Source organism: Anser anser (genome assembly GCF_964211835.1).
Source record: "Anser anser genome assembly, chromosome: 4".
NCBI classification, from domain to species: domain Eukaryota; kingdom Metazoa; phylum Chordata; class Aves; order Anseriformes; family Anatidae; genus Anser; species Anser anser.
In genome coordinates, this window is record NC_139724.1 from 1757689 (window position 1) to 1780408 (window position 22720).

At 35.7% G+C, this 22720-nt stretch overlaps 1 long non-coding RNA gene across 7 annotated transcripts in view; it reads left to right on the forward strand.

Moving 5' to 3' along the window:
* LOC310899692 overlaps nt 1–20214 on the forward strand; it is a 39030-nt gene extending 18816 nt beyond the window's left edge. For 6 of the 7 annotated variants that reach the window (XR_014584536.1, XR_014584537.1, XR_014584539.1 and 3 more), the window contains 3 exons: nt 7901–8053; nt 12905–12974; nt 13268–20214. This is a non-coding gene — a long non-coding RNA (uncharacterized lncRNA). Of the gene's footprint in view, nt 1–7900; nt 8061–12904; nt 12975–13267 lie in introns of all 7 variants that reach the window. The other variant, XR_014584538.1, reaches the window with a different exon arrangement.
* Nucleotides 20215–22720: the final 2506 nt, after the last annotated feature.

Below are 22720 nucleotides of genomic sequence, written 5' to 3' on the forward strand. Positions count from 1 at the left end.
CTTGCCCAGGAGAGGCAATGAATGAGCAGGGTCTCCAGAGGTCAGAGTTAGCAGGTCATGATGTGGAGCTCAGCTGCATTTTAACTTGTCTCTCTCCCTGGAGATGTAGTAGAATCACTTAATCTCCTGTTTATCATGCTGGGAACACCCACCAGTAGGTCCCCAGTGAATGGACTACACCTCAGCTTGCTCTTTTCCGTGGTAGCATCCTGAGATGTGTCATGTAGAGTTAGAGGGGACAGTTATTCATCTCACCATTGCAACCCTTATGCTTTAGCAGACCTAAAATAAACTTTTTTTTTCTTTCTTTTTTTTCTCTTTTTTTCCCCTCCCTGGCTTTCAAAACAGTTTCTCAGCTGGTTGTCTGTAAAACTACTGCCTCCTGGGCTTTGTATGTATTTCTATCTAGTTCCTCTAAAACATCAAGAGGTATTCCAACTACAATGTGGCTGGATAGTTGCAAAACAAGACCGTAAGAGATTTATAAATAAGACTTGAGCAGCTGGCTGCCAGCCTTATTTTCAAGCATCTTTCTTTGCTCTGCATGTGTTGTGGAAGTGAAGATGTCTGTTAGGAAAGGTTTCCTTTCAAAAACAACAACATAACAATAATAATAATAAAACAATCAACCAAAATCCATAAAACCCCAAAGCAGGACATTCTGAGAATGTAGTGTTAATGTTTCTTTGTTGTAACCAGACATTATTTAGCATGATTTTCGATATGCTTTAACTGAGGATCAATGGATAAAAAAATGTAAAATCTGAATGCATAAGGGAAAAAAGAACAGGAAAATCTAATTATCTTCCCTTCCAGCCCCCAGTCTCCAGATGATTGGTGTATAAAGCTGGATTGACACAAAGAATGAAATATCAGAACAGATCGGTTTCCTGATGCAGCAGGTGAAAGGGGGAAGACCCACTGATTTCTACATATTGAATTTTATAAATGTTCTATGAAGGTTTTAATTCCCAAGGAGAAAATTAGGGATTGGATTTTACCCTCAAACTCTTTCAGCAGGAATTCTTCTCTTAGGACAGAGCACCATGCAGATTTCATGATGGCAGGATGCACGGATACAGCACAAAGCCGTACCAGGGTAGGTTAAGAGTGGACATTAGGAAAAAATTTCTTTATTGTGTGGGTGGTCAAACACTGGCACAGGCTTCCTAGTGAGGTGGTTGATGCTCCTTGGCTGTCAGCATTCAAGAGGCGTTTGGACAATGTCCTCGATAATGTGTTAAGTTCTGGTTAGCCCTGAAGGGGTCAGGCAGTTGGACCAGGTGATCTTTGAAGGTCCCTTCCAAGTGTTCTGTTCTATTTGTTGTTTATAACTGTGCCTCCCCCACCCCCATGCTCTACTCATGCTTACATAAACAGTTTAGATGAATAATGTGTTGGCATAGCCTGGGATCTGTGTTCATCTGAAGTACAGATGATTGCCATATCAACATTTGTAATGCGCTCGAACATCTTTGTTGGAATTATAGGATGCAGCTGTACGGCCAGCTCAACTTTTCAGTGCCAGGAGGTGATGCTGAGCATGCAAGTGCACACGAGTGCAAATATAGTACCTTCATAAGCCTACCCCCAAATGTGCAGATGTTCCTGAATACCTTTTTACTTTTTACCAGTTAAGACCCCTTATGGACTGTGTTTCTGTTGAGCACTGATGGGAGATAATTGTCAGAAGGAGTCTTCTTTCCTCTCCACAACATTTACGAAGCAGGACCTAGTCAGAATACAGCCTCATTTGGTCAGACTGGGTTTTATTATTTCTGTCTACTCATGTCCAATATCAATATTGCTAAAATTAAATATTTTTTCTGTTATCTCTAATTTAATAGACTAGTACTACGTTTTTGAAATGTTACCTGTCCGCTTAAAAATTAAGGAAATATGTACCCTCCTCAAAACCTGAAAGTCTACAGACTTCATGGCATCTTCAACTAGAAACAGGGAAGTGGTTGAGAAAGTTGTGTTCAGAGAGGTTAAGTGAAATCAATAGGAAGCTGTGTGCTTCAGCAGTCAGATCTGGATTAGTGCAGTGATGTTACCGAAATATTTTCTATGTCATTAACAGACAAGTCTGATTATCTCTCCTAGACTCCATACAGTCCTCATATATAAAACTGAATATTTAACCATCTTGTTGTTTCAACTCATATTTCTAAAAGATGATATGAAGGACCAGAAGCTATTGATATATGAATAGATATAGTATCCTTCCTTAAGGCTTACAATAGGTTTACTATGTCTTTTTTCCTCCTCATTCTTAATACCAGGATCACAATATAGGATCAATTTAGTCTCCTTACATTCTAATTTTAGCAGAGCAGCAAGAAACAAAAATTACTGTAGATGACATTTTATAATATTTCAGGCTGTGTTGACTGCAGTGAAAATCCAGATCTTTGAGTGCACAGATATGCCTTTAAGCAGTTGAGTTTTGAGGTCTAGTATCAAGTGCCTAAAATATGTCTCTATGCTTTGTCATGTTCTAAGGGCATTTGTTCAACAAAATATTCTTCATCCCTTGCTCTCTTCACCATAAATTGCTATGTCCTTCGGGGTATATCAAACAGCTTCTTTCCTTCCTTCCTTCCTTCCTTCCAGCCTGTACTATTCTTGTACAACAGGAATTAAATTAATGGAAAAAAATGCATGATGTGCTAATATTTTCAGTCAGCCCCTATACTGGATTCCAATCTTTGGGTCAGATTGTTATCAGGTAGTTAACTGTTTAACCAACTGAATGTTCAAGCATAATCAGGTTGATCATATTCAAGTGGTTGAAAGTTCAATGCACAAAGATAAACAGGATAACAATTATCTTCCTAAATTCCTTTACATGAACCACAGGAGGTGCTTGTACTCAAGACTAGAGTCCTGAATAATTTGTATCATCAACACAATTCTGTTTTTAGCTTCATAATGTGTTTTGGAAGAAAAAAATCAGCATGGAAATGATTGAAGTCAATTTTTATATTAATCCTCAGACTGCTGTGAGCAGGAGTAGGAGATGAATGTGATTTCAGACTTTCAGCAAATGAAAGTCAAGCAGTTAAAATTCTGAGCTCTGAAAATGCAAGACAACTGCTTATTCCAGGTATTCATTAAAAGAAAATCCTAGTATATCCCAAAGATTAAAAATGAATGTTGTAAAAGAAAATTAGTTTGCAACTAAGACAGAAAGAAAACATAGTGGCTAAAATAATGTTTTCTTCTTTGTTCTTTAGGATAGGCAAAGCTCTTGCCACTTACATATCATACCATACTGTTGTTGCACCTCTTAATACATTTTGAAGGTGTTTCCATCCAATAAGTTTTGTATGTGGAACAGTGGGGAGAGGAGGAAATGAAGGACTCTTGTAACCAAAACAGAGATCTTGGGAAAGAGATAGCTTGTCATTTCTAGCTGGTAACAGTACAAAAGGCTTGGAATGCGCCTGTATACTAGAAATATGGCATTAAATTGGATTTTAGACAGGTTTTTTTATTAGCCTTTGAATACACATGATATTTAAATATTTGGTATATGTATCTCTGTAGTCCTTAGTTGTTTATCCTCAAATAATAAGTATTTTCTTAATAAGAAGGCTCTTATGTATAGGTGCATACATATTTGGTTCAAGGCACAGGTAATACCACAACCAGTATTTTGACATACTTTTTAAAAAGAATATCTTAGGATGCACGTAGGCTGAAGAGGTAAAATCTTGTAGGCCTTGATTGAGCAAAACTGTTCATGTTAATGAAAATTTGCATGAGGAAGGACTGAAGGGGAGAAATACTGAATTGGTATGAAAATTAAGTTCACAGGATTTTCTGATGATAAAGATTCAAATCGTTGTTTTTTTTTTTTTTTTCCTTCTTCAGCTTGACATCCAGGTGAATTGTTCATTCACTGCTTAGCAAAGATCTTATACAAAGTAGAAGACAATCAATATTAGTGCACTGTTTTCCAGAGCAGTGCTCGAGTATTGCTACAAATGTATTAGATAGTTTATGAAGTTCTAACTTCAAATGCTCCCAGCCTGAAGGTAATATATCTATTGTCATCGTGGTGTTGGGCACACAGGTGATTTATTAAACACCTGTGGCTCATGTGTTGGAGGTATTATAGGCTAGATGCCATGGTGGATTACTCTGAGCAGCGCTGAGAATCAGAAAAGCACAGAAGATTTTTTTTTTCTTTTTTAATCATCTTCAGTCCTTAAAGGCTTAAAGAAATTGCATGAGTTAACCATTCAGACATGGGAAACTCATGTGAACCACCACAATTGAAGTAATTTATGCTTAATCATCATAACAAAGGGCAGATATGTTAAAACAATAATGTAGGTATAGACATTGCTTATTTTTTCATGAATATAGTTTCATACTTCTTTTTCCAGTGGAATCTAAACCAGTTGTATTCATGCAGTTAAAGTATGATTTTTATCCAATGGGAACTTTTTAAAGTTGTTTTTTACAGCTTAATTTTAGAGGAATATTCTCTTCATAAAGGTCACACACAAACGCTACGAAGCACTGAGGTCCCAAATGCATTTAAATAGGCATGTTGACATTCCTGTTGTGTGTGTAGGCTAAATAGAGCCCTGTGTGTTTTTTTTAATGTTTTACTAAAAAAGGAAAAATGTTGTCCAATTTAGATATGCTTATGTTAGAAATTATAATAGGTGCTATTGTTGAAGCTTTTTGTTAACATTTAGAGCTAGGTGTTTTGTCTGACTATTAGCTTAAAAATTTTACCCTGTTGTCACATGAATTTGAAATACTTTGGCTTGATTCATTTAGAATCTAATGAAATTCAGTTTCAACACAAAGCTTAGAAAAATCTAAAAGGAGAAAGAAAGAGACCAAAATCCAAAATATGCTTTTGTTGTTGTTAATACACCTTTGCTATCTGTCCTCTAGAAGAAGCACATGATCCAGTAATAATTACACCATTGTTTGGCTGATCATTGAAACAGGAAGAAATTAATGAAGTCAGGTAACAAGCTGAACAAGTTTAAAACAGTGTTTTTTATTTCACAGCGCTTTTAAGATAGGGCTTCAGAAAAACTGTGAAATCTTGTTCCAAGACCTGAAAAAGTAGGTTGCTTCAGAGGCTTGAGTCAAGCCTGAATTCCCCATTTTCTTGATTGTACTTCACATATTTTTGTGATCTTTCCAGTTGATGGAAAGTTCCTTGGTGACAGTAGATGATGATTCGAAGTATGGAAATTTTCCTGGATATATGTAATTTAAACATTATCTTTTAGTAGACACAGATTCTTGCTGGTAAACATTAGTTCAAAATAGAGATCTAAGTACAAGAAGAAGTTAATCATAATCAACAGCATGTAATGATTCCTTCTGTAAATTGTCATTGATTACACTGAGGATTATATGCTCCTCTGGTTAATGATTCGTAATGCAAATATGAAAAATGAAGTGCATACTTATTATTTCTTGTATAAATACATTTTCTAGTAAATGATTTGCAAAATTCTCACCCAATCTGATATTTTCTGAACAATTGCACTTGAAGGCATTTGTCCAAAATGTTTCTCTGTGAATTTCAAGTACATTTCTTCTTCCTCTGAAATACTTAGGATATTCAACATCCAGTTAAAGAAAAACAACAACAACAAAAACAACATATTATATATTGTAATAAAGAGAGCTTTCACAGGAAACAAATGTTTCATGTTGTAGGTGAGAAGTTTTACATCTTAATACATATTAATTGAAGATATTTCTCCCACGTGCCTGGTGACAGGACGAGGGGGAATGGGCTAAAGTTGCACCAGGGGAGGTTTAGGTTGGATATTAGGAAAAACTTCTTTACTGAAAGGGTTGTTAGGCATTGGAATGGGCTGCCCAGGGAAGTGGTTGAGTCGCCATCCCTGGAGGTCTTTAAAAGACATTTAGATGCTGAGCTTAGTGATATGTTTTAGTGAAGGACTTGTTAGTGTTAGGTCAGAGGTTGGACTAGGTGATCTTGGAGGTCTCTTCCAACCTAGACGATTCTGTGATATTTTTGTAATTGGTTTTGGTTAATATTTGTAAGTAAGCAGGTGTGAATAGCAGTGTGTAAAAGACAGTGTTTTGAATGAGCTGGAGGTTTCAAAAGGTGTACCAGAAAAGGACCTGATTTAACGTTATACAAAATAAAAAAACAAAATCACCTGATAACAATGGTGTGTAGTTTCTTGGCTCATACCTAGCATCAATCACAAGTTTAATTAGTTTTAATATGGCATTCCTCTGCAGTTTCACCTTGTCTTCAGTTCAACCTACTTCTATTCAGATGGGTCACTTTTCTCACTAGAAATTTGTTCCAGTTGTCCTTGATTATTCCTCACACATAAGGATCTCCTAAGCATAAATGACTACTTTTACTTGGGGGTTCCCATGTATTCCAATGCTTTTTGGTTTTGTATTCAGTATGATCTGCATTCACTAGGGAGCAAATACCTTCTCGGAACCATTTGAGAGGTACCTCACATTTGTAGAAAGAGCGCTCCAGTTGGTAATTTGAAACAAACAGACAAACAAAAACCCATTGCCTTCTCCCCTTCCAAGAAAGAATCATTTGAAATTGTTTCCTTGCATAAAACTTGTTAGTAAGTTCTCCATCTTGTATGACAGTTTCCAGTACTTTCTGTGGCTAACACAAATGTGGTGAGAATACAAGGTACCCCATGTTCTCAGGCAAAAAGACACTGTCAAAGACTAAATTGTCAAAAGAAAAACTGTTAATAAGTAAAATAGCAACAATCCCAATGACCAGATGGTGCTCATAGAAAACCTGAGAGAATTAATCATTTTGTTCTGTAGGCTGGTAGCAAAAATATGTCTTCTATATTTAAATGAAGATACTTTACTGAACAGTTTCAGAGTAATTGCAATTTTCTTAAAACTTTTTGTCAAAATCATATTAAATAATAGTAGGCCATGTTCCTAGAACTAGGGAACTTGGTTCAAACATTAAATGATGGTAATTTAGAGAAACTGTTTAAATACAGGTAGAAGAGAACACCAACTTCTTTGGAAGAACAGTCAATGACAGCTTCATGCCTTCTTTCAATACTGTCTTTTATTTAGTCCAAACCTTTCTCTCTTCCTTTTCTTTCCTGTTGAATGTTTCTCCTTGTGAATGATACAGAGCATTATATTGTGTCATCATCTGGCCAGGTGTTTGGCAATATAGAAGACTTAAAAATAAATATAAATTAAAGTATTAAAGAAAAAAATTGAAGTAGACTGTGCAGTTGTGTGTTGGAGAATAATATATTTTAGTATTTTTTAAATTACTCTTTTGAACCCCAATCTCAGTGATACCCACAGTGTTTTCAGAAGAGCCATGATTCTTAGCTTGAAGAATCCTAATGCATTCGCTATTGCTTTATACACCAGATCACAGTTTAGATAGCTATGAAAACCTTTTTCACACTTTAACACAGTTTTCTGTTTTCATCTTTAAGATACATTTTATGACTCATGAAATTTCTTGAAAGTTCTACTACAGAATTTGAATGCTTACTAGTTAAAGTTTATATTTTACTGAGCTTTATATTGTGTGATATTATATATGCTGGAGCTTACACAATAGTGTAAGCTTTTGTTGGCTTGCACTCCCTTGCTGTTGATCGTTTTATTTATTGTGATTTGGGAAATAAATGAATAAATAAATATTTTTAAAAATAAGAAAAGTAAAGAAAAAAAGAAGAAGAACCAGAATGCGCCTGTTTTGTTTCCATTGTCTGGCTAAATTATATGATGCCCCTTCCCTTCATTCCGGTGCTATTGCTAAGCCTGCAAACAATAAGAGACACTATCAAAAATACTTATTTCAGTGTTTTAGCGCAGAGACATTGCTATTAATGTTATTTTATATTTTATTTTTCAGTTTTTTACTTTTCTTGTCACTGCTTGATGGAGAAGTGTATATTCTTTTATTCAGAAACAAACAAGATCCATGAAGTTCTTAAGCATAAGAGATGCCCCATTGGTCTTCTCTGGATTTTCCTCATTATGTCTGGATATACTGAGTCTATAAAATGTAAGAGGTACTTATTGCAACCAATACTTCTTGTTGTGAACAGCAGTGATTCTGTGATTCTCCAGTTATACATTAATCTCTTTCAGTATTCTGTTGCTTTCTAGAGTCAAAGTAAACAAGAGATAAGAGTTTCTACCATTATGGGCAGGCAGCTCTCTTCTTTTTTTTTTTTCTTGTCTGTCTTTAAAATGACAGTTCAACTATAAAGCTTTTTCAGAGAGAACGTTTTGTCAATATGTACACATACGTACATAAATATTATTTATCTCTTAAGATAATAGCATTATAAGCATTATGCCCAGGGTACTCTGAGAGTATTATTTTCTCCATGAAATGCGTAGGAGAGGGATTTATTTTATGAATAAGAATAAATATTTTTACACAAATTATTAAAGAGGATAGGTATGAACAAAAGTTTGTTGGGATTGCTACCCTCTACTCAAACTAACATTTTCAAAAGTATTTGGTAATGAGGTCCTTCATTCTTGTCAATAGTAATAGAGTTTTTAATGAGTGTTTAGGCCCTTAAGATTTTTTTTGCCTGTCTATTGTTTAATTATGGTAACAAAATTATTTTAAAATTATCTATACCTATTTGTGGATTTAGGAAGCAATGTGTGATTTATGCTAGCTATTCTTCAGTCTAAGAAATGTAGTGTTAAAGGTAGTGGAGAATAAGCCTCAATTAAAATCAAAGACAAAACAAACATTAGTAAAACTGATAGTATGTCATGTAATTACAGTTATGTTGAGCCGTAACTTTACATAGGCAGCGAGATTAAATCAGCATAAAATTAATATAAAAGAATCAGGTAAAGGAGAAAGGGAAGCTTTTTTTTTTTTTCCTTATATGTAGCCTATGTTAGACTTTCAATTTATCTTTTTGTCTCTCTTGCTGCTACAACATTGACTTTTTTGTTTCTCCTTTGTTCTTCTGTTGTCACAAGTTCTACTCAAATCAGTGAATTCTGCAATTTAATTGAAGATATTACATCAGTCATGTCACACACCTTTCTTTCAGTAATGAATGTCTGTTTCTCTAGTTTACTCTTGTACAACATGACAAAAACAAAAGAAAACAAACAAACAAATGAAGGCATTGGCTGATCTTCCTTCCTCCTCCTTTTTCCTCATAGGAGAGGAAATGTTTCTGATGGATTTACCCTTGGAAGACAAATGAGAACATTCAAACTTTTGTGGATTGGAAATCAATGTGCATAAAGCAAGAAAAATGGGCAATGTTATCAAGCAAATAGTTTACACAGTCTGTGAACTCCGGGAAAAAAAAAAAAAAGTCATTTTACTATCCTGAGTTAAGCTGGCAAACTGCAGCATTATCAATTCCAACTATATTCCCAACTCTTACTGGTTTAGATATATACCTTTCTTTTAAAACATTGCCCTTTTTGCCACAATGCACAGTGCTTGTGGTTGCCTTACAGTGGTCCCAGATACGTATTGGTAGAAGTTTAGTGCTTTTTTGGATGCTACCTAATTACTTTTTTAAAAAAATATGGTCAACAATAATATTTTTCTCTGTATTTGAAATAGTTGCCCACACTTTGTATGCCAAATTTTTCATTTTTCTTTTTTAAAGCTTATACTGTGAAATTTTCTCATGTTGATATGCTCAGGTCCCTTATTGGGAACTGTATTAGGGAAACTATTTGTAGCTCACCACATTCAACTAAATCCAGTAGAGCTCTTTCATGATGAATGAGTCCTATAACCAATTATAGAACAGAACATTTGCTGCTCTTTTACATCACAGAATGTGACCTTTGCATTGGTTAGGCTTTGTACCTGTTGATAGTGCTTTTTAAGCATAAAATTGTCTATTCTAATTCTTACCTATTCTGTCCTGGTGTCTTCCATGTGTAGAATGTAATTACAATGTGTAATTCTGCAGAATATCTGTTAAGTGAAAAAGTTTAGGTGGAATCTTGGCCCTATTAAAGTAGATTAAAAATGCCATTGCCTGGAATGAAGTAAAAGTCTCTAATTGTGGTTTTGTACAAAATAGGCTAAGAAGAAGCACAAAAAAAATGTTCATCAGTTGTGGGTATTTTTTATCTCAAATGTAAGTTGTCCAGAGAAACTAAGCTTAGACTGCTTAATTTCCATGGTTTAAAATCTTCTGACCCTTTCAATAGTAAATTCTCAAATTATCCAAAAAAAAATTATGAAATCTGTCATTGAAAACTCCAATTTGTTATAAAAGAATCAAGGGTGTAAATCTCTAGAAAATAGTCATTTCAGTCAAATCAGGCTAGATTTTTTGGCACTGAAGCTCTCAGTCTCTATTTGAAAATGTGTTCCTTTATTTATGAGATTTAAGAGTTTAATGAAAATAACTGCCTTGAAGAGGATGCTCTTTCATTAATGCAGAAGTAACTGTAGGTTAATTTTAAAGGACTTTTTGCAGTCAAATTATTTTGATCTGCCAGAAAACGTACTCAGATCTATATGAATATTTTACCTATTCACATTTATTTGAATAACAGAAAGTCAGACCATTTGCTTACTTATTCTATAAAGAGACATTAGGTTTAAATTTCTAAAAGCATACTGCTGGCTTTACATTTGTACATCATAAGTAAAATTACAGCTACCACAGAGAAAAGGTTTGGATTATTCTCTAGGAAAACAAGGTTGGGCATTCTTTATGGGACAGAGAAGATTCTAAAGCTAAAAACAAACAATGTCTACCCCTCTTCAGTCTCTTTTCTAGAAGACACTATCCACATTAGCTTGAAAAATTGACAGGATAGCATATAGGTAACAAGTTAACCTTATTCCTTTGCTTGTAAATAATGCTACAATCAACTTTACAAATTGAGTTCTATTCTCTGCTTATCTTCTGTTGTCAAAAGAATTTAAAATCTGCCGAATTGAAAACACGCAAACAAAGCACACTTGGTTTATTTTGTCTGGAGTACATAATAACTTCCTGAGTTTGCTGGCCATGCTCTTTGAAATAAATTATGCTTGTTTCATAATATTGGACGATATATATATATATATATATGTGTATATATATATCATCCTATATATATCCATATATATACACCTATCTACAGGTATATATACCTATGTATATAGATATATATACCTATCGATAGTATAGCACCTTGTCACGCACTTCAAAAACGTTTGTGAATGCTGACAGCTCTAGAGTCTTGAATTTTGATTAAGGAATAAAACTTTGAAAATACTGTTTGCTTCTCTAAAATGTTCATTACAAATACCGTTATTGCACTTTGATTTTTGTTTCCTTTAATCATCTTCATTGCTTAAAGGTGAAAAGGCAAATTAAGTATTAGGAGTTACTGGGAAAGTAGTAGAAAATATTCAAACCCATGCCCACATCTAGAATAATGCATGCAATTCTAATTTCTTTATCAAAAGAAGTGCATTAGAAGTCTGGAACAGCTTACAGGAAGCTAAATGGTGTAAGACATAAATAGGTGTCCATATAAAGATACTTTTACTGATGTGGAGGAAGAATATGGAGTGAAGAAGGAAACAGAGTAGAAGCAGTATTAGAATTGTGTTAGAAATGGGCTGAATTCAGAAATTATAAGGTACTAATACATCATTTGCAAGGTCATTCATATGTTTCCCAAGGGACAGTTAATCGAAAAGTGACATAAGTTTTTAGTTTTCTATGATTCAATGAAAGCAGTGTTTCATCAAAGGACACACATTCCTTTATGAGCATGAGGTTGTAGCATGTTTTTTCTTTCTTCATATTTGATTCTTCGGTCAACCGATTTAATTTTTTTTTTGCATTAATATCTAAAGCTGGAAATGATCAATAGAGATGATTAATGCAAAAATGGCCATTATATCAGACAGTCTGTGATATGGATTATAAGCGACATACAGGAATGAATAAAAGGCTGAATAATGATAAGGAGAGAACTAAACAATAATGGAGAAAAATGTTTTCCCAGACTAGCACACACAATTCAAACCCATGGATACACCAAGGAGGAAATAAAATCTTTAGGCATTTTCTAGCCTCTAATAAATCACAGAAAATGAGTCAATCTTCATCAAACTATGTTTCAGAAACATCAGCAGATCTCCTGGAGTGGTTTCTGTTTTGGGTACTTAGGGATGAAGGAGTGAGAGGTGTTCATTTTCTTAGAAAATATAAGGAAAAATATTTTCCGCTGAAAGAAAATGTATTCCAAATTAAAGCATACATAAAAAAGTTTCAATTAAGAAAGGTTAAAAAGTTTCAATTAACAAAGGTGGCCTTTTTTATAGCAACTCTTGCTGGCAAGGCCAGACTAAAGACTGCATGGGGACAGAAACTTTTTAGATGACAGTCTTCACCTATTGTAGACAATGTTGTTCGTCACTTGAAAATATCCCATTTTTAGACTCTTTCCAAAAAAAATGGAATTTAAGGCATAAATGTCATTTTCCATAGATATACAAAACTCATATATATCATTGTGATAACAGGTCCTAAAAAACAAAACTTTTTTTTTTTTTAATTAAATATGCATCCTTCACTAGTAATGACTCGGGGTATGGAGAGGGAGTAAACTCAGCTGCTATTTGAAAGCAGTAAGGATGGAAAGAAAAATGAGGGATTACACATCTAGTAGCTTGGGCCTTGACTCAGAGTTCACATATTGATTGTTTTAGAGCCATCTTCTGTTCTAATTTCAGAGACACATTTGATTCTCTTCACCCACTGTGTATATGGAAATACTGTATCTAGCAGTAGCAGAAAATTTCCTTGCTTATGTTAAACAGTTATGTAAAAATAGTCTATATTATATGTGGATTGTATTTATTTATTTATTTAAATTGTATTTCTGTTTTCTTTAAAAGGGAAGAGAAAGAGATTAATGAATAATTGGACCAGACTCTTACTATCAACATCAGTAAGGAAGATATCAGTGTAAGTTCAATTTAGTGGTAAAGGAACCAAGCAACATTATTTTCTCAGATAATAGAATGATTATGTAGCGAGATCAATGCATGTTCATGGGAAAGGCTGTTGGAGTCATCTTACTGCAATATAGTTTTGCTTTGTTGGTCATGTCTTTCTCTGCTCTTATCACTGGCTTTCCAAGTTCTAGTGAAAACAAAATCAATTTTATTTTTTAATGAATGAAATGATTTTTCAAGTAAAACGTAAGAAATAAAATTACTTTCATGTCTTACTAATTTATTTTTGATTTCTCTTTGCAGTGCATGTGCTATTTCAGAAACTGAGTGGAATTAGCTTTTTATAAGTAACAGTATTTTTGATTATTACTATTCTTTTTGGGGTAATTTCTATGTCAAATGTTTATTTCTTGTGCAAATATTTGCACACACAAGGAAAGCTTAAGCTGAAGGACCACTATCTAGGCCCTAAATACTGTTGTTAGTGTTGCAGGGCTAATGTGAAGTATAATCTTGTGGTATTTCTTCGTATATGTGAATTTATTGTGAAGTCAAGCACTGAGTCTACGCTTTAGTCCTAGAAAAAAAATGGTTTGAAAATGCTGAATAATGGGGGATTTTTCTAGATAAAAGTGCCTGGAATTTGTTGGATTATTTGCAGATGGGACTTTGAACTGTGACTTTGAACTGTGACTTTGGTTTAATCAATATATTTATGAGCCTCAGGCCTCTGTGCTCTTGCCTTTTGCCCCACCTTGGTATTTTTTTTTTGACTGGATGTCCACTTTGAGAAATGATCTGTCCTTTCATATGGACTGCAGGGTATGTGCCATATTTGGTATTATTTTCATTAAATTCTCTCTACTGTATGAGTTGCCTTAAAACCAATGCCTTTTATAAAGAGGAAAAATAAAACTGTCAATGGCTTGCAACAACTTTAGGGACTTTCAAAAATATCCTATAGAATCCTTGTAGGCTTGTCAGTGAGAGGGAGGTGTTTAGGAAATAAAGGCTAGTGGTTGGGAAAGGCTTTTATTAATTTCCATATCTGCTTGTAAAGGAAAAATTAACAAGTCAGTCATAAAACTATGTAGTTTTTCTTCATGATAGATAGCAAGAATTTATTTTATAAACCAGGTAGATGATCTGGAGGAAATGATAGAAAAGGAAAATGACCTACTATAAACATGAGAATGGCTGTGAGAGACCAAAAAGACAGAACAGTGAGGAAAAGGCAAATGTGATTGTAGAATATGTCCAGCAAGATATTTCCAACAGACAGAAAAATACTACTGAACGAGATTGGTGAGATATCATTTAGGAAGCCATATATGGTCCGAGTCACCAATTCAAGAAAGATGGGGCCTGGAGAGATGCAGAGAACCTAGAAGAGAATGAAAAATTTGTAAAAGAATAAAAGTGCTTAACAGGTTTAGGCACAAGGGAGACTGACAAGAGAGGGTATTATATGTATATTAAAAATGTGTCAGAAGTATGAATACTAGAGAGAGAAGCAGTTTGAAAGGTAGAAGACATATACAAGTACATTTCAACTGGCCATAGATCCACCTATTCTGAAAATTAAAAGTAGATTTCTAAATATCAAAAGTTGCAAAGTTTGCAAGTCTCCATAAGAGAGAAGTCAAATGTGTTGGGTCTGTCTGGGATGGAGTCACCTTTCCCTGCAGCAGCCCACACAGTGCTGTGCTCTGCACTCGTAGCTGGAACAGTACTGGTATCACTCCAGTGTTGTGTCTATTGCTGCATAGTGCTGGCACAGCATCAGGACGCCCTCCAAGCCCCCAAGAGCCAGCAGGCTGGGGATGGGCAAGTGATGGGGAGGGGACATCGCCAGGGCAGCTGACCTAAACCAACCAAAGGGATATTCCATAACACCTGATGTCACACTCAGCAATAAAAAGGGGGGCTCTCGTGGGGGAGAGGGCTGTCCTCCTGAACAACCACTACCTGTTTTGAAGCCCTGCTTCCCAGGACGTGGCTGAACATTGCTCGTTGATGGGAAGTAGAGAATAACTTTTTTTTCTTTCTCTCTGTGCTTCCACGCGGCCTTATTGTTTCTTTTGTTTCTTTTTCTCTCCATTCCCTTTCCCTTTAATTAAATCATTCTCATCTAAAAAAAAAAAACAAAAACAAACAAAAAAAAAAAACACTGTACCACACAGCAGCTGGGAGAGTGAGAGGAGTGAGAAACAGCCTTGCAGGCACCAAGGTCAGTGAAGAAGGAGGGGGAGAGGTGCTCCAGGCACCGGAGCAGAAGTCCCCTGCGGCCTGTGGTGAGGACCATGGTGAAGCAGGCTGTCCCCCTGCAGCCCATGGAGTACCACGGTGGAGCAGGGTTCCACGCTGCAGATTGTGGAGGAGACCACGGTGGAGCAGGTGGACCTGCACCGATGGAGGCTGCGGCCTGTGGAAGACCCCTGCCGGAGCAGATTCCGGGCTGGACCTGTAGCCCGTGGAGAGGAGGCCACGCAGGAGCAGGTGACCTGGCAGGAGCTGCTGCCCGTGGCGGATCCAGGTTGGAGCAGTTTGCTCCAGAGGTATGGACCCCACGGTACGGACCCATATCTGGAGCAGTTCTTGAAGAGCTGCTGCCTGTGGGCAGCCCACGCCGGATCAGTTCGGCAAGGACTGCATCCCGTGGGAGGGACCCCACAGCACAGGGGACAAGAGTGACTGAGAAGGAGCGGCGGAGAAGAAGCGCTATAGACTGACCATAACCCCGATTCCCCCGTTCCCCTACACCGCCTGGGGGGAGGAGGTGGAAGAGGGTGGATGGGGGGGAAGGTGCTTTTGGTTTCTTTCCTTTGTTTCTCACTTCTCTAGCTTGTTAGTAATACGTAATAAATCTTACTATCTCCCTATGCTGAGTCTGTTTTGCCCATCACGATAATTACTGCGCGATCTCCTCATCCTTATCTCAACCCTTGAGCCCTCTTCATCGTATTTTCTCCCCATTCCTCTTTGAGGAGGGGGAGTGAGAGAGCGGTTGTGGTGGAGCTCGGCTGCCCACCTGAGTAAAACCACGACATCAAACAATTGCAAAAATTCTGTAGGTACTGAGGTCATACAGTACCTGAAAGATTTTATTTTTTGCTTAGTAATTGACAATTTTTATTTCTATATATATTTAACCATTTTTATCAGCAGTGACCTAAAAAGTACGCTTTGCATGGTTTGAGACTCATTTTCAGGCCCTGCAGACATGCTTTTATTCATTAGACTCCGTGATGCATTAGAGCTACTTGTCTGCTCTTGGATGTTATGAATACAAACATGATTCAGCTGTTTACAGAGTCAGCACTGAATAGGCATATGTGAATTACCAGGTGGTTACTTTGTGTTAGGTATGAAAGATCAATGGCATGGTGTATTCTTATTTTATTATCTGTTTATTTTAAAGCACTTAATTTAGTGCTGGGGGAGTAGGTTCCCCTGAAGCCATAAACATCTGTTACAGATGTTAAGTCTGAGCATTTACACTTCATAATGTTCTTGTTCTTTCTGCTACTAGAAGGAAAAAAAGGAAGCACCAGGATGGTATGTGTGAGGTGAAGTGTGTGGGACTTGGGTGTGACATGGTTGACATGGGCATATAGCATTAAGTAGGAGTTTCTTTTGCCAGGTCCAAAAACATCTTTTCTGTTGTAGTTCACACATAAACAATATGAAAATCAGAATGTAAATGATATTCTAGTATAAAAATAATTTCAAAATTAGTATGTTCATCTTGAATCCATATATACCTTAAAAAAACAAACAAACAACAGAAAAAAACACAAACCAAAACCTACACCCTAAACATTAGTGAATATTGGTGCATTTTGGCCACTGTTTTAAAGCTTAAAGTTAGATTTCCACGCAGTTTGGACAACTGACTTCTGACATTTAACTTTTGACAGATTTTAATTGGTCACATTTAACTCAGGTGATTGGTATTCCATAGATACTAAACGTAGACCTGATAGCATTTCGTAATTGTCACATTTCTCCATCAGTTTTTACTGTATGACATTACTTCAGGTATCTTTATAACTTTAAAATGCAAGCACAGTGACCTTCCCTCCCCTTCCCCTCTCCATATGCTCTCTCTTTTAGATATCTATTTTTCCTGCTATTTCAGCTAAAATAGCTTAGCTATTTTCTGAAACAGAATTAATGAAAAATTCTTATTACCCATGCTAATAAAATCATATAACCATTTAATCCAAATGATCTCATATCCTCTGTATGTTAGAGCAGAGGCTTGAGATCAGAGGAACTATATTTTGCCTGAGATGACTTTTTCCATCTTTATGAAATTTGCCTCTCAAGTCACTAGTCTCTGAAAAATCTCATTTTACATATGTTTACTTGAAACATATGAAGTTTGGCAGCCCAAGTCTCTGAAAATGCCCTTGGCACTAAGCCTTCTCCGGAAATACAACTTCTGAGTCAACTGTTGCTGTTATCATTCCTCCCCTCTGCAATTCTTTTTCCTGCAGGGATTTTGACAATGGGGACCACTTAGCCTGCATTTCTCACTGTCTCCCTAATATAATAGCATCTGCAAATGGTATCTGTGGGTGATAGGAGGGAGGATTCCATTCCGTCTGGACCAGAATGACTGACCTTGACTGGTTATGCTGTTGTTGGTTCTTCATTACAGAACATACCGAGACAGTAAAGCATTGATTGCTTAGGACACTGCAGCTCACATAGAAAACTGCAGTGTCCTCTTGAATGTGGATTGCGAAGAACACAAATGAGACCCATCCCTTACACAGTGAACCAAATTGCTGTATAATGTTTAATTAAATTCAAGATCTCAAGTCCATATATTTAGATGTACTTTTCTGACTTTACAAAAACTGAATTTAAGAATGCTTTCCAGATAGGTGACTGACAAGATGAAACATTCAAGATCTAATTTTTTACCAGCATTGGATTACTTTCTTTTTATATTTTATTTTTTTTCTGCAAAATTTTTTTCTAGTGAAAGGAGGAGGAATAAAAAAGGAAGTGATCTGTCTTTTTTTTTTTTTTTTTTAAGGAAATTCAATTTCTGTAAAACTTTCATCATAGTGAAGAACATAGTACAGGAACTGGGAATTACCCGAAGAGAAATTGTGCCCTTTCAGGAAATGAAAGGCCTTTTACTCAGCACTATGTTTAGATATGTAGTGAGGAAAGCGAATTAAAATTAATACTGAAAATGGGCTCACTTAGCAACCATAGAGCATATAGATCTCACCTCAGCATACTCGCATATTGTGCATTCAAATTGCTTTTAGTACATACCTACATACCTTCCCATTCCCTAGTTATGACATCTTTATTAGATGTTGTTATAATGAATGAGATAACTTTACTTTTCTGCCCCTTCATCTTTCTTTTTTTTTTTTCTTTTTCTTTTTCACTTAATTATTAAGTACAAAGTGTTAAACATGGCAATTTTAATATTGGAGGAAACTTTTTTTTTTATGACTCCATCTTTCTTTTTGGTATATTTCTCAAGTTCCATTTGCTTTATACATGTGAAAAGGTTGCAAAACATATACCATTCTGAATCATATTTTCCAAATCGTTTTTGTCATCTTCATTTTTCTCATCTGCTTGGTTTTCAATTTGTCTCTTTAAAATGTCATGTCCCAAACTGAATCCAATCCGTCCTGCTGTTGAAACTTGAGTATTGCTGAGCAGAGCAGGATTATTGTACTGGTTTGACACATACTGTTACGGTTAATATAATCAAGTGTAGCATTTGTCTTTTCTTTTTATTTCCTTTTTTTTTTTTTTTTCAGTATATGCATCTTATATTTGATTCTCAAGCAATTTATATTTTAATGTGTAATAACATATCTATATTTGTAGGAATGTTCCTTGGCCCACATTTCTTGTAAGTATTTGCTTTTAGTTCAATATTCACTAGCATTGCAAATTTTTGGACTGTAAAAAATATATTTTAAATGTAATAGGCTATGGAAAACTAAGGCAAAATAATTTGTTTTGACAGGTAATATACAGAGAATATGTTACAGATTAAAGGATTTTTTATTTTTATTTTTATTTTTTGAAGATAAATAAAATACATGAATGGTTTAATATAAGAAAGTATTTTTAAGGGTCCCCACCAGAGAGAGCTGTTTGTCCAAAGTACTAGGAGCAGTTTGGAATTGCGATGTGGTTTTAAGTAGATGCAGGAAAACTGATGAGAAGATGATCAAAAAAGTGACTCTAGGAAAAAAAAAAAAAGGCATAACTTGGTTAGGTCATGTAGTAATCAAGATGTGAGATAGGTAAATTCAGGTGAAAAGACACACTACAGAAATATGTTTAGCAAGTGATCTTGACTGAAAAGATAGCTCTGCCCAGGAAACCTTTGGCCTGGTAGTAGAGAAAGCTATTGGGTAAATTAATTAATGCAAGTTGCTAAATGCGTTAGCATAACTGAGGCAAACGCTTATACATTCACTTGTAGATGTACAAATTAGCAAGTCTTAGTCTTATCAGATACCTGATATAGATCAGTTACAGTCTTTTTTTTTATGGTAGATCAGCATCCCAAATATAATGTTTTCATTGTTTAATGAATCTGCAATAACTTCACTGAGCGTAATCATAGAGGATAGATAGCAGTGAGTTACAACATTTTAATCATTTTGACTTACTGCAGTAGAATGCAATAATATTGCTATTAATTCAGGAAGAACTAACACAGTAATGGTGACATTTGAAACAGAAGGGACAGTAGACACCCATTGGTAGTGTTCAAAAATTTGCTACCAAGATGGTTTCAGCTACAGATGCCACCTCCTGAGTGCTGAAATTGATTTCAAAATCAATAGTTGAAATAAATTGAAACTGCTACTCTAGGTCACTTTACTTTTTCACCACCAAATGGCCATGCAGCCATGCACTCTGCTGCAGATGTAAGTAATGTAATAGATTGACACTGAGGTAGGAGGGAAAAGGCTAAACTAACTTATCTTGGCTATTAGATGTTTGCATATAGTATGCCTGATGGATGGTTGTTTCTTATATGAGGAGAAATATTCTTAGGAAATCCCCATAAGATACTACCATCACTTATATTGCTGTAGAACCTAGTTAACCCAACAGATCAGACTCCTGCGAGTATACACATGTAAATACTTTCTTGGATTCAACCTATTTAAATAAAAAAAAGTCTACACATTTTAATTTCTGTTCAGTCTTTGAGACGGTGATATTTTTCCCTTTGCAATAAACCAAGTATTTTGACTTCTTAATTTGTAAATTCTAAGGGTGCAACAGGATGATTTTTCTGTTCTCTCTCCTTTGTCAAGGCTGGCCAACTTAAATATCCCCCTCTCCCAAAAACAAGTAGAACTCTTCTAGTTCCTATTGACTCTCAGAGAAGACTATATACAATTTTACTAGTGACTGTTGATCAGAGAAAAAAAGATAGAACTTTTCTGAAATCCTGAGTTTCAGAGGGAGGTCAAGAGTATTTTCTAGGCATGTGGAGGTCCTAGGAAGACATTCAAAGCTCACAGATGTTAAAAAATCAGGAAATCAGAAATATGAGATAACCAGTCATTGACTGTTGTTAATGAAAATGTTCTAATATGTACTTAAACACAGTCAATCTCAAATAAAGATATTATCTATAATGTAATTAATGCATGGATGTACCTGTACCTGGAGACTTAGGTAATATTTTTTTGTTTTGTTTTGTTTCTTTGTTTGTTTTATCTAAACTACTTTTAACTTTATTTATTTAACTTAAGTTGCATATAGTATCAGTATGGGTTACAAACTGAGGTTTTGTTTTGTTTTTTAAGTTATGATTTAAATATTTCTTCACATTTATATTCACTGTACTTTTCACCTTTAGATTCAATGTACTTTGAGGAAGGGTTATAAATAAATGGGAGAGACTTTTAAGATAAAATTGATGAAAGACTTATTTGGTGTTTGAGAATCCTGTGCAAGCAGCTAAGAAAGTCTTTGGAACAGAACCAATCTTTCTGTGAAAGCTTTATTGATTACACAGAGAAAAGTCCATTTTAAACACTTTCATAACACTGCACTGCCTGAGGAAGCAAAATCTATTACATTTAGATTATGAACTTTTTGTTTATGAACTCAGTTGTCTTAGTGGACAGCTGGAAGAAACTAGCATTATTATTCCTTTTGTCTATAAAGCAGAGTTACTAAAAAGCCCCTATTTTTCCCATTTTTGTACTGCTGATGTTTTCAAAAACGTATGTAGCATAAAATGTTTTGCCACGTGCTCCAGCTGTACTCAGTGCATGTGGGCTCATGGAATGTTCTTTCAGGACAGACAGTTTCTCAGGTCCAGACCCTTGGGGCAATGTGTGTGCCACACACATCTAGTGGATAAGATCTGAGCTGCAGTCCCTGATTAATATTTTTATAATTACTCGAGTTGCTTCAGGCATTAATCCAGCTATAGTTGATTTAGTTGTGTTAGGAGCATGACTTGAAATACATCTATGATTAAATAAGGTGTGAAATAAGTTACCCCCCCCCAAAAAAAAATAAAAATCACTCATCAGTGTGAATGCTGCTTCATACAAAAAAATTTCATTTCTGTTTGGCCTAAGGAGAGATGTAAGCATGAAAGATGAGGGAGAAGAAAGGGAGTACTTCTCTTTGCTTTCACTCAGGCTGGGTGCATGATAGGCTGAAGTTGAGGTGTGAGTCTGAGTTTGGAAGCTTCCTTCCCTTGCAAGGAAAGGCTACAAGAAATCTCCACGTCATAGGAAAAATTACAGATGCTGGTGCTGAGGGAGTAGGAAAAGAGTAGGGCAAGATACAATGAAGCTCAGAAAGGGCACAGTTTCTCAGTTTAAACTAGCAGTGGCTCTGAAACTTGTGAGCTGTGCAGGTCATTTTGGCATGCGGTGTCACTGGGGCTGAACAAATTCTTGGAGACCAGAAAAGGTGAATTGCATGTATACTGCATGTTCACATATTTCTTGTCAACCTGGCCTGACATTTGACACCTCATTTGGGCAGAAATGATGTGACCTAGGACCATGTCTTTTTTCAATTGTGTTCACCTGATCAATCCAGCTGAAGCTGGTACCTGGAAGTGCTTTAACTCCCAGGAACTGCGCAGTTGATTAAATTGACTCAGAACCAACATCTTCAAACAATGCTTTTTTCCTTCCCTCAAAGGCTTAAAGCATGTAGTGAAAGGGTGAAAATGATAAAAAGCCTTAATTACTTTCATCTAAATCTTTCCTTGGAGTTTACGGTTCTTTTTGGTCCAACTGACCCTCATTTCTGACTGTGAGAAACACTGCACTGTGCACAGCATGTTTTCTCTGTCTCTTGTAATACCTTTTGCTAGCCTCATGACTTTTAATGACTCCTTGGAGCTTTTTTAGCAAGAAAATAGAACGGGATGTGAGAAAGATTTCTTGCCTGTAATATCAAAAGTTAGAATATGCTCATTTGTACAGTAGTGTTAGTTACTCTTTTACCAGAGCTTCAAGTCTCATACTAGTTGTAGACAAACACCTAGAAAAACTGGAAAACTGCCTTAAAGCTTTCACAGCTCTATTCTTTTTTAATCATTCTGTGTTTTCAATACAACTTTGAGAGGTAGGTTTAGCAGTAGAATTCTGACAGGTTATTAGATTCTCAAATAGTTAAAAGTTCTTTCTTAGGAAGGCTATTTTTCTCGGGGGGAAATGGAAGAAGATTGTAGGAAAGATTTGCTGGGGATGTAAATAATAATGCAAG